The following is a 12197-nucleotide window of genomic DNA, read 5'->3' on the forward strand; positions in this document are numbered from 1 at the left end:
AAAGAAGTGTCAATAGTGAGATACAGAGCATTTCAGTGACTTATTCAAAGTTGCCGGCATTTAATGATAAATAAAGACAACATGGGCTTCAGAATTCTATTCTCCAGTGTGGCCCAGCACCCAAATGCTCACCCTGTGTGTCTTAGTTCCTTTTCATGTAGCTATCACCAGGTACCAGGCAGGAAGCACCTGGAAGGTTATTTTGGCTCACAGTTTGAGGGGCTAGTGTCCATTACTGTAGGGAAGAAGATGAGGCTGCTGGCCACGGTCTACCCACAGTTGTGAGCTGGGAGCGAACAGGAAGTGGGGCAGGGTGATGACTCTTCACGGCCCAGCCTCAGTGGCCCACTTCTCCCAGCAAGATTCCACTTCCTAAAGATTCCACAAGTTTCCAAAGCAATGCTACCCCTGGGCACCAAGAGCTAGGGCACATCAGCCTATGGGGAACGTTTATATGCAGACTGCAAGACAGTGTGAGCAGAGAGCTGGACGGAGTCTGTGTGGGAGCCCAGGGACTTGGCTCTGGCTGTGACAAGACACTGGCCTCTCAAGCATTCACATGCTTCTTTTATTAAATAAAGGTGCGGGATTAAATAATCACAAAGATCCCTTCCAGCTGTAAAAACACGTGTCTCCAGCTGTTTTATTTAAAAGTTTGTTACTGAGAAGAGAATCTTCATTTTAAGTTTCTATGAAGCCGTCCGTTATTAAGCAAGTCACTGGTGAAAGGTAATGATAATATCAATCTCCACATTAAAACAAAGCAAGACAGAACTTTTATTTCCAAAATGTAGCTGGGTGGCTTTTGAAAGAGATATGCAGTGGGGTGGAGAGGGTAGAAAGGAGAGGAAGAGGATAATTCTGGGATGATTGTGTGTGTGTGTGTGTGTGTGTATGCATGTGTACAGTGTGAAAGTGTGTGTGTAGTGTGCATATGTGCATGTGGTGTGCAGATGTGTGTATGTATGTGTGTGTAGTGTATAGGTATATATGGAACATGCAAGTATTTATGTATGTACATGTATATGTGTGTACATGGTATATGGGCATGTGCATTGCCTGTGCACATACATGAGGAAGCACAAGCAGGACCTTCCGTGTTTACTCTGACCCTTTCTGCCTTATTGCCTTGAGACAGGGTCCGAAGCTCGCTGTTTCAGCTAGGCTAGCTGGCCAGAAGCTTTGGGGGTTTCCCCAACTCAGTCTTAAATGGGGTACTTACAGTCACGCCCTGGGTTTTCCCAGGTCCTGGGTACTCAAACTCTGGTCCTCATATAAATCAAGTGTTCTTACATACCAAGACATCTGTTGAGCTCCTTCTGGAATGATTTCTGACTGTAACATATTTTTCAAAGCATAAAACCACGGCTTGACAAGGAAAGTCACTCCTGTGTCCCTACATCCTGCCCCACATGTGGAAATACTGCTGTCAAGCAACAGAGAAGAAAGTCAAATGTGTAGGATTTCCGGGATGAGCCAAATGCAGAGCCTTGGGTCTGAGGGTCACGTGACTTGAGTATTGCTGGAATTGGCATTTGGAAAAGAGTGCAGACAGAGAAATCAGGTCGGTAAGTCCAAGTAAAACAATACTTGGACAGGACTTGCTAATGAGACGATTCTAATTCACTTTGACTTGGATGCAAGTATAAGGCATGAGATCAGAAGCTACTCCTTTCATCTATTTCCCTTTAAGCATGGAATATTGCCAAGCAATAAATCAAAAAGCTCAGTCACTAAAGAAATATGACGACCACTGTTGTGCAGCATGCAGATTATACCTTCTTAAGGTTTTATCCACTCCTGACTCCTTTCCAACTTAGAAATTGTTTTATAATGCGGGGAGTATAGGTATGTCAAACAGGTAGACAAGTCAGAAATTTACTGTCAAATAACCATTTATTTTAAAAACAATTCCTTGTTATCATCATAGTTAGTGTTCTTATTGCTACAATAAAACACCAGGACCAAAGAGCAAGTTGGAGAGGAAAGGGTTTATTTGGCTCACACGTCAGCATTGCTATTCATCACTGAAGGAAGTCAGGACAGGAGCTCAAACAGGGAAGGATCTTGCAGGCAGGAGTTGATGCAGAGGCCATGAAGGGGAGCTTCTTGCTTACTTCCCATGGCTTGCTCAACCCCCTTCTTATAGAAACTAGGACCAGCAGCCCAGGGATGGCACCACCCACCATGGACTGGGCCCTCCCCCATTGATCACTAAATGAGAAAATGCCTTACAGCTGGTTATCAAGGAGACATTTTCTCAGCTGAGCCCCTTCCTCTGATGACTCTAGCTTGTGTCAAGTTGACACACAAAACCACCCACTATAGTTATACATATATTCTTACCACTTATAAAAAGACGAAAGCACATTTATACACAAGTGAGATAGACCTGCACGTCTGTCTAATACAATACAGCATAAGGATGTGTTAACCTGATAAGTGCTAAGGAATATAGGAGAACACCAAGCTGTTAATTTGGGGAGATAATGGTTAAGATCTTTCCAGAAGACCATTTGCATGTACAATAAGACCACCTCAAGCCACAGCATACAAAGGCTTCCAGTCTAAGCTGTTACAGGCAGTGCTCCTGGTGTTATGTAGCGTGATGGCATGCGCAGTGCAAAAAGTGCACACTGTGTCAGTGACGTCACGGGTGCTGCGCCAGTACTATCAGGAACACTGGGGATTCACACACCTTTGGTTTTGAGTCTTCTTCTTCTTCTTCTTCTTCTTCTTCTTCTTCTTCTTCTTCTTCTTCTTCTTCCTCTTCCTCTTCCTCTTCCTCTTCCTCTTCTCCTCCTCCTCCTCCTCCTCCTCCTCCTCCTCCTCCTCCTCCTCCTCCTCCTCCTCCTCCCCGTCTCCTTCTTTCCCCTTCTCCTCCTCCTTTACTTATTTATTTTTGTTATCCTGCATTCAGAAATTTTATACCGTTGCCAAAATTTTCACAATTCCCACATCCAGTTATGAGACCTTTGTAGGGGTCTCAGCCACAGTTTAAGAAGCTTTGATCTAGACTTTTCCCTGACTGTTCTTTCTTTTTAATTAGTCTCTCAAGTCTCATCCTTTGCTCATTCCCTCCAAGTAGCACCACGGCAGCTCTAGATGGCTGACGACTGCATTTGGAATGCTAGCTCAGTCTGAGATGTCGTCTATTGGCTGCTGAACTTGTGGGTTGCTTGAAATACCTCATTGGCCTGTGAACTGTAAATGCTGCCTAAATATTTATTTTTAAGTTGCAGTATAGATAAACATAGAAATGTATGTAAGCACACAGATAATTATAGTCATGTAGACAGCGTGAGTCAATCTCATATTTTTAAAATAAAGTAATATGCACTCAAAAGTCAGCTTTAAAAATATTTTTTGAACAAGTGAAAGGCTAATTTTAGTTATCTTATCCCTCTGTGCAATTACCGCAAACAGGCTGGTAAGAAGTCGGTGAAATATTCCGAGCTACAAGTTGAGGGAAGGCATGAGATTTAGTCAACAGATAAACGATCAAGTTAAGCAGTGGCTCTCAGCCTGTGGGTCTGGTCACCCTGGGGGTCGGGTAGTAGCTCTCCTGGACATCAGAAATTTACACTACGGTTCACGACAGCAGCACAATTACAGTCAGGAAGTGGAAAGAGACAACTTTATGCTGCTGGTGGTAGTGGGAATCACCCCAATATGAGGAACTGTATTAAAGGGGCACAGCACTAGGAAGGTTGAGAAGCACTGAAATAAATAAGCAGACCCCCCTCACCCCCCCCCCCCAGTGGGCTGCTTCCCGTTCAGAAACCATCACACCTGAAATCCATGTTCAGGCATTTCCCAGACAGATGGGTGCAGTCCTAGAGACAGAATGTACTCCCTCCGTGTTCTATGATACAATTTGCCCACTTCTTAGAGTACTCAAATTGGAAGTTTACTTCTGGAGTTAACTGAACTTTGTCACGTTGTTTTGTGTCTCATATGGCTCTTGAATAAAGACGCCTCTGGTGAATAGACCTTGGAAACACTTCTTTCATTAGGGGAAAAAAAAAATAAAGCTATCCATCTGGCGTTAGGAGCCTGCGTGTCAGTAAGTCAACATTATTTCCTTGAAGTTTGCTCTTCTCAGCCACTTGGGAAATGCAGCCAGGCGCACAGGGAGGAGGACTGGGGGCAACTGGAATAAACTGTCCAGCCGAGCTCCTTCACCACGGGGACGAGGCAGTTCCCTGCAGCTCCAGCGATGGTGAACTTTATACTTCACAGATTTCCTTGCTTGATTAAAAATGTGTTCATGCTTAAAGGCAGACTCTGGTGGGGCTCCAAAGAAGGCACAACTCCACAGAGAGACCTGCCAGAGGGACTGTAGAGAAGAGCTTTTTAGGGAGTATGATTTTGTTTGAGAAGTTATGAGAGATGAGTATGACAACGTCTCTATAACTCAACGGTGGGTTTTCCGACTCAGCTCATGTGGAAGCCAAGTTGCACCTGAGCAAACACTGCAGGGTGCAACAAATGAGGAAAACTGCTTTCTGTTTGCAACCACAAATGTTGCAGTAGCTTCTGCACAGATTTTAGGGACACATTTTTTTTTCCTCATGTGAAGTCACTTTGAGTGAAATTGCAAGATAAATTTGACTACTGCGGTCAATCAGAGTTGCTCTATAGTCATGGCCTCCGGGACACCCGGCCTGTAACTACTCAGGAACATTGTCCAGAGGAAGAGCTCCTCAGTCCCCTCACCTGGCAGGCACACTGATATCATTGCACTCGGGAAGGGTACGTGTACAACACAGAAACCGACAGAAAGCACCATCGAAAGGTGGGTACTAGCTGGGAAATAGGCTCAGTATTTTTAAAACTTGATAACAAGGAGATAAACACATACACGTGTGGAACATTTACTATTTCAGGCACTATTCTCAGAATTATACGTGGCTTCCACGTTGGCATCCTCACTTCTGTGGAGTTTGGACAGTTACCATCCCATCATCCTGCTGCAGGAGCTGAAGCGTGGATGCTCAGTATCCCGCTCAGGGCTTTATACGCCCTGAGGTAGAATCGGGTTCTAATCTGAGACACTGCGATTCTCAGCACAGTCACACAAGCTATCCTTTCTTTCTTTCTTTCTTTCTTTCTTTCTTTCTTTCTTTCTTTCTTTCTTTCTTTTTTTTGTTCTAAAGCATTTTATTATGTATTGGCTTATATTTCCTTTAGATATTCTTTTTTTTTTAATTTAATTTAAGGGACACACACAAACTCTACTACCGAAAACAGTAAGAATAACCGGAGTAAACAACCACTGGTCACTAATATCACTTAATATTAATGGTCTCAATTCACCTATAAAAAGGCACAGGCTAAGGGATTGGATACGAAAACAGGATCCAACATTCTGCTGTTTGCAAGAAACACATCTCAACCACAAAGCTATCCTTTCTTACACGTAATCAGGCTACAAACACCGGTGCAGTTAGTGTGCAGAGCTGGCCAATTTCCAGAGTTCTACCCTGAAATAGCTCCAAAGATGAAAAGCAAACCCAACACGGTCACTGTCCCTGGAAAAAGTGCTGTCTGGTTGTTTGCAGAGAAGACGACAGAGGGAGAGAAACTCGGCCCTGGGAGCCTGACGTCCTCAGGTGTAGATCCGTAAGCGCTCTAGTCCCGGTGGCTCATTGACTGAAGAACTGATCTGTGGTGCTGTTGGGAGCCCAGCGAACACTAAGAGGTGGGTCCCAGTTGAAGAAAGGCGAGTCTCTGGTAGGTGTACCCTCCAAGAGATGGGCAGACTCTGGCCCTCTTTTTCCTTCCTGACTGCCATGAGGTGAGCTTTCTCCTCTCTTCCTGCCGCAGTGCACTTCTTCACCCCGTGCCAAAGGAAGCAGGGCCAAGCATCGTGGACCGACATCTCCAAAACTACAAACCAAAGCACACCTTTCCCCTTCATCATGGCAAAGCAAAAACCAGCCCGCAGAAGGGTTACCTCTCACTGCCCAGTCCACAGCTATCCGACAACGACAGAGATCCCCATCTCAGGCTCCTTCAGTGGAAGGACTGACTAAAGCATCCCTTACAGGTTTAACTTAACTTGTTCTTTCATATCTAGTATGTTTTGTGTGTAAAACGTCACCCAGAAGTTCATGAGTTTGAACACTTGGTTCCAGCTTCTGACACTGTTTTGGAAGATTGCGGAACTTACAGGAGGTAGGGTTTAGCTGGGAGATGGGATTTGTTGCTATGGCTTGGCCTAAATTCCAGCCTTCTCGCTCCTCTTCTGCTGGGCTGTGAGAGAGGGAGGGGTCCCAGCTGCACAGAGCCTCAAACATGGAGCTGCACACCTTCCCTACTGTGAGGGTCTGCAAGCTGTTCCTCCCTTAAGATGCTTCCTGTCAAGGCTTTGGTCACAGCAACTAGAAAACGGACAAGCACGGTATCTAATATGCCCTTAATCACTGGCGACCACCACTGTCACTAAATTAAAGAATTTGGATCGAGAATATTGACAAGGTTTGGGAATTCCCAGGCAACTGCCATTTCTTACTATTTTTTCTTCATTCCCCCTCCGTTTTATCTTATTTTGTATGTCCCCCTTTACCTATAGATATTATTAAATGGGAAGTCTTTCTTTGAAAATTATTTTTAAATACAAATTTTTAATGACTGCATAAAAGGAAAGTTGTTTAAATTCACTAGAAATAAGGTACTGTAGAAATGTTGAAAAAAATGATTAATGTGAGGATGACAGTAAGTTAATTAGTGAGTTGTGAACATATATGGACATATAGTGAGGGGAAGCTGTAACTTCAAGGAAGGACAATGCCTGGAGAGAAAAGGGGAGAGGCTGGCAAAGCTGGTAAGGAGGAAAGATGTCACTTATTCAAGAGCCAAGATTCAGAAGACGCATGAGCGCAGACGGACAAGCGGTGGCCTTTGCAAATGCTGCTGAGGCGTTAGCTGCTCCTGCAGAAGACGTCTCCTCCCTTCTTCACATTTGTGAAAACTGGGTTTTCACCAAGTTTCTACTGACTGAAGTCTGAGAAACATGAAAATCTATCCATCCGAGCAAAGCCAGGCCAAGCAAAAGGAAGTGGCATGGTGGGAGGGAGAAGAGGTAGGATTTACTTCTGTCTTTGATTTCCTAGTGTTTGGTCTTTGGCATGTTATTTAATGTCCCTGAGATTCAGTCTTCACTCTTATAAGATCTCCTTGGTAGACTGTACAGTTTGCTCTCATGTGCCAACAGCCCGTGGTTCCCAGCTCAGTGCCATTAGGAGATTATCCGAATGGAAATAATCAAAACTCACCTGTCAGATGAATGTTTATCAAGCTATTCAGATGATTCTAAGACAATTTTAGAGATTCGTTGGACATACCCACTTTCTAATGTAAAAATGGGATCAATAGAAGAAGCTTGTAGAAGAGGCAGCTATGGTGGTAGTGCGTGAGAGTCTCTTTGTGTTAGGAGCTAGGGAAAGAAAAATCTGTCCTTGCCTCTAGAAGGACTCACCTATCAATTGTGGGAATTTATCTGAAACGGTGATTTTTAAAGCTACAAATACTCAAATAATCATTGTTTGTTTTTTTTGTTTTGCATTGTTGATACCGAGATTAAAATATCTATCATCTATCTATCTATCTATCTATCTATCTATCTATCTATCTATCTATCTATCATCTATCTATCTATCATCTATCTATCCATCTATCATCAGTCATCTATATTTCTATATCTATCTATTTTTGTCATCTACCTATCTATTATCTCTTTGTCGTATACCACCCATCTACCTATTAGATGCATCACTAATTTAATTGTTCCTAAAACACCTTCCTTGTTTTCAGGACTCTACACTCTCTGAGTTCTACCTCCTAAGCTGTTTCTTCTCAGTGTCTCTCACTGTATTCTTTTACCTCAGCGACCTGAATTTTCCAGGACACAGCTTTCATACCCCTTTATTTTTTGATCTTCATGGAACCCATGTGTAAACATGACGTTTAAATTTAAGGCTCCCAGCATGAGTTTGCATTGCCTGTCCTGTGAGTTTTGTCAACATTCTGTAAACAGTTTACATCTAGGTACACAGTAGTTATAGCAGGCAGAGACTCCAGACAGGATTTTTACATCCTCCCCCGGGTGCCCCAGATCATCAGCTGATATTATCTCTCGCCCAGCCCATAGATGAGCCTTGACTTTGCTCTCACACTTGTGCACATCCGTCCCAAATTCAACTGCAGATCCTGATAATTGTCCTTTCAGAGCAGTTTTTTTTTTGTTTTTTTGTTTTTTGATTTTCTTTCTTGAGACAAGGTTTCTCTATGTAACAGTCCTGACTGTCCTGGAACTTGCTTTGTAGACCTGTAGACCAGGCTGTCCTCAGACTCACTGAGATCCACCTGCCTCTGCCTCCCAAGTGCTGGGATTAAAGACGTTTTCACTACACCTGCTGCTACCGCTCTACAAGCCGCAACCATTTGGTATATTCCAAGAGGCTGGTGTCTCTCCTTTTGCTTCCCATGCCCTAGCCCCTAGCTCCTTTTTAAAAAAGACTGAATCTCTCAATGATCCAGACATTGTGAAGTAGGCTAGGCTGGCTGGCCAGTGAGCCCCAGGAATTCACCAGTCTCTGCCTCCCAGGTGCTGGAGTCACAGGCATGTTCCTCAACAGTCAAACTATCTAGGTGTGTTTTGGGGACCAAAAGTCATGTCCTCGGGTCCTCATGGTTTCATGGTGAGACCTTACTGGACAAACCAGGGGACTTTATTGATGGGCCACCTCCCAGCTATCGTCAAACTTCCTGTGGCTCGATACAGAATGGGTTTTATGAAGCATGACTTTCCTTCTTTATACTTAAGTTTTATTAAATAAAAAAAGAAACCCTCACTGGTTAAACCATGTGAAATGTGTTTCTTTCTTGTCAAAAAAAGCATAATTTGTTCAGTGTTCAAAAAAAGAATTTTTTCTTCCTTTAGAAATTGTGTGGGTTGAAGAATTCTCTAGGCTGTCAAAATCTTCATGACTAATAAATGTTACCTGTATCAAGTCTTCTAATTATCTCCAAGATTTTGGAATTTAGAGCCAATGATTTCATTATTTTACCATCTGCCAAAGAGTGTTTTTGGCAGGACTCAGTAGAAAAATAGGCACTGTGGATGAAAACTTGATTAATTAAACAGTAAACCTATGTCTGAAAGTGATACAGTAAAGTTGTACGTAATCCAACCTGAGGGTGCCTTTTGTGCTATTAGGTCTCTGATGAATTTGAGCCATTTCTGTGCCTTGCCCACTGAACATGTCAACCATGCCCAGAGAGATGGAAGAGAAAGAGACGCAAACTTTCTGCAGTGGTCAAGATTCGAGTCTTTAGGAGAATAGTGATGCAGATTTCAATTCGATGAAGAAAGTGTACACACAGACTAATATGTTTTAAAAGTGTGTTTTCTGTAGAATTTTAGCTTTAAGAATTAGGATACTTTTGGGATTCCTTGTATTTTTTTTCTGTTCATAATACCTGGGTGTGGGAGCATGTAGGTTTTTTGATACCTCATGTTGTAGGCAAACTGCTTGTGAGCAGGAATGCTGTACAACACATTTCTATCTGCACACACAGACTTCTATCTGCACACACGGACTTCTATCTGCACACGCACACTTCTATCTGCACACACTGACTTCTATCTGCACACGCACACTTCTATCTGCACACACTGACTTCTATCTGCACACGCACACTTCTATCTGGGGAAGGTATTTGAGTAGCCAGGCAACCAGATTCTTCTATACCTGGCAATTTTAATGGAGAATTGGCACAGCAACGTGCCCTATGCTGTGACCGATGAAGACTGGTGCTCAGTCTTCGGGTGTGATGGTGTCTGTTCACAGGTATTCCTGGGATGTTCTGTCTTCAGAACATGTGTTTAATTTTCAACTCTACTGCTCAGCCCCTAGCAATGAGGAAAGTGCCTAAACATTCCTCATGCCCCAGACTCTGTTACTCCAGAATAAAGATGGTAGTACTTAGTCAAAGAGACGTGCACGAGAACTAAAGGGCTTCACATGTAGGAAGCTTCTAGAATAAAGTCTGCCATAGAGCAATCTTCCATGAATGCTTTGGGATTCGTGTGTGGGAAGCTTCTAGAATGAAGTCTGTCACAGAACAATCCTCCATGAATGTTTCATATATGACTTACATTATTTAACAGAGAACTCCTATAAAGTATATATATATATATATATATGGTTCAGTATGTCAACTTATCAGTGTTACACCACTGAACAAAATGATACGCTTTCCTCCAACAAAAGGCTAATTGCTCATATTCCTTGGGTAATGGTGGGGTTCTATGGGACACTCCTCCATCCGTGATGATGTGTTGAGGGACCCAATCCTGTACAGGTCTTGTGGCTTTCACATAGACCACCACAGCTCCAGTGAGTTCATGGGTGCCATGGCTCTGTCATGTGTAGAAGACGCCTTCATAGTGCACATCTTATCTTTTGGCTCTTACATTCTTTCTGTCCCCTCTCCTGTGGCGTCCCCTGAGCCTCAAGGGGGTGACAGAGCTCTTCCTTGAGGCCACCCAGCCTGAAAACTCTTTTATTGGGGTCTCTGAAAGGCATCTTTGAACCTGAGGAGGAACTGTCTAAAGGCAGAGGTTGTACAATGATGCTCATAGTTTGGAGGGACAGACTTTCATTGGTTAACTGAACAGAAGAAAAATGTTTTTAATTAGAAAGCGAGGACTGAACGATCATTTTGCATTATTGTGTACACAGATGGCACATGCTCTATGTTGGCCCTAAGGATTTTTAAAATTCTGTGTGTGCTTACGGTCATGCACATGAGTGCCGTTGCCCAGTGAAGAGGGGCGCTGGCTCCCCTGGTGCCAGAGTTACTATGAATTACCCAAAGTGAGAGCTAGGAACTGAACTTAGGTCCTCTGTGTGAGCAGCAAACATTCTTCATCAATGAGCCATCTCTGTAGTTCTTTCTCTACCCGTAGATTATGTTGATATCTGCACAGCACTGACTTATTAGTAGCGGTGAAGCTGCTTATGCCCAGGTAACATACAGGGTAAGTCAGATCCCTAGTTAGGCCAGTCTTCTCCCTCATTAGAGAGCCTCCAGCCCCAACTTGTTAGTATTTTCTAGATCTCGTTTGTCTTTGGTTTGTTCTTGTAGCGGGGATTGAATCCAGGTCCCGCACATGCTAGGTTACGCTGTATCACTTAGCTACATCTGTAGTTTCCTTTTTTACTTTTGATTTTGTGGCAGTGTTTCACTGAGCTGCCCAGCCTGGCCTTGAACTTTTAATGCTCCCGTGTTAGACTCTAGAGTAGCTAGGATTATAGGCTTGACTACTTTTTAAATACCAGATTATAGAAATGAAGTTTTACAAACATTTACATATTTGGGTGAGCGCACGCTTTACTAAGTTCATCCCTCTGTTTTTCTTCCACATTTTTCCTTCTTCTACACTTATTTTTCTCCTCCTTGAAGTAAAACTCTAAACACTCTTTCGAAACAGTTCATATCGTGGTTCTGCTTCAGCTCCCGTGCAACTGAGAATATCTTTAATCTTCTGCTCAAAGGCAAATGCAGGTGTACATACTTTTTGTTGTTAAAGTTGATTTTCCTCCCCTCCCCTCCCTTCCCCTTCCCTCCCCTTCGCTTTGGTGAGGCATGGTTTTACTAAGTACACTGAGCTGCCCTGAAACTTGCTGCATTGCCAGGCTCACATCAACAATCCTCCACCTTGGCCTCCTAATTACAGGCATGTGCCACCAGGCCTGACTTTGGATGCAATTCTTTTGGAAGACTCAAAATAAAACGCTGTCATCTCAAGCTTGTGCTGCTGTTTGGATATCCAGTGTCAGACTGTGAATGTAGTTTACTATAGCGTTCGCTTCAAATGATCAAGGTCCTCGATTTGATCCCCAACACTGGGGTAGAGGGTATGATATCTAATAACATAATTTTGTGCTTTGGAGAGAGACCAAGTTCTACTCTATAGAAACTTTCATGGGTTTTTGTTTTCTATAATGTTCTCAGATTATAAGAAAATGCTCCCAGAGTTCTGATCTGCTCTATTTTGTACCTATGCTATGTCAATTGAGAAAAAATTCCTATATAAATTCACACTACAGTCTCAAGTTGTTATTTGTTTGTAAACTTGTGCTAACATTAGATGTTAACTATGTATGTCAACATCTAGGATTCTA

At 43.1% G+C, this 12197-nt stretch overlaps 1 long non-coding RNA gene across 8 annotated transcripts in view; it reads right to left on the reverse strand.

Annotated features, from left to right (window-relative positions):
- LOC126502641 (uncharacterized) overlaps positions 1 to 12197 on the reverse strand; it is a 503616-nt gene that overhangs the window by 62964 nt on the left and 428455 nt on the right. The gene's annotated exons all lie outside the window — the stretch shown is intronic.

The sequence above is a fragment of the Alexandromys fortis genome, unplaced genomic scaffold (genome assembly GCF_014885135.2).
Source record: "Alexandromys fortis isolate MF-2015 unplaced genomic scaffold, M_Fortis_MF-2015_v1.1 scaffold_1, whole genome shotgun sequence".
In the NCBI taxonomy this organism is placed as follows: domain Eukaryota; kingdom Metazoa; phylum Chordata; class Mammalia; order Rodentia; family Cricetidae; genus Alexandromys; species Alexandromys fortis.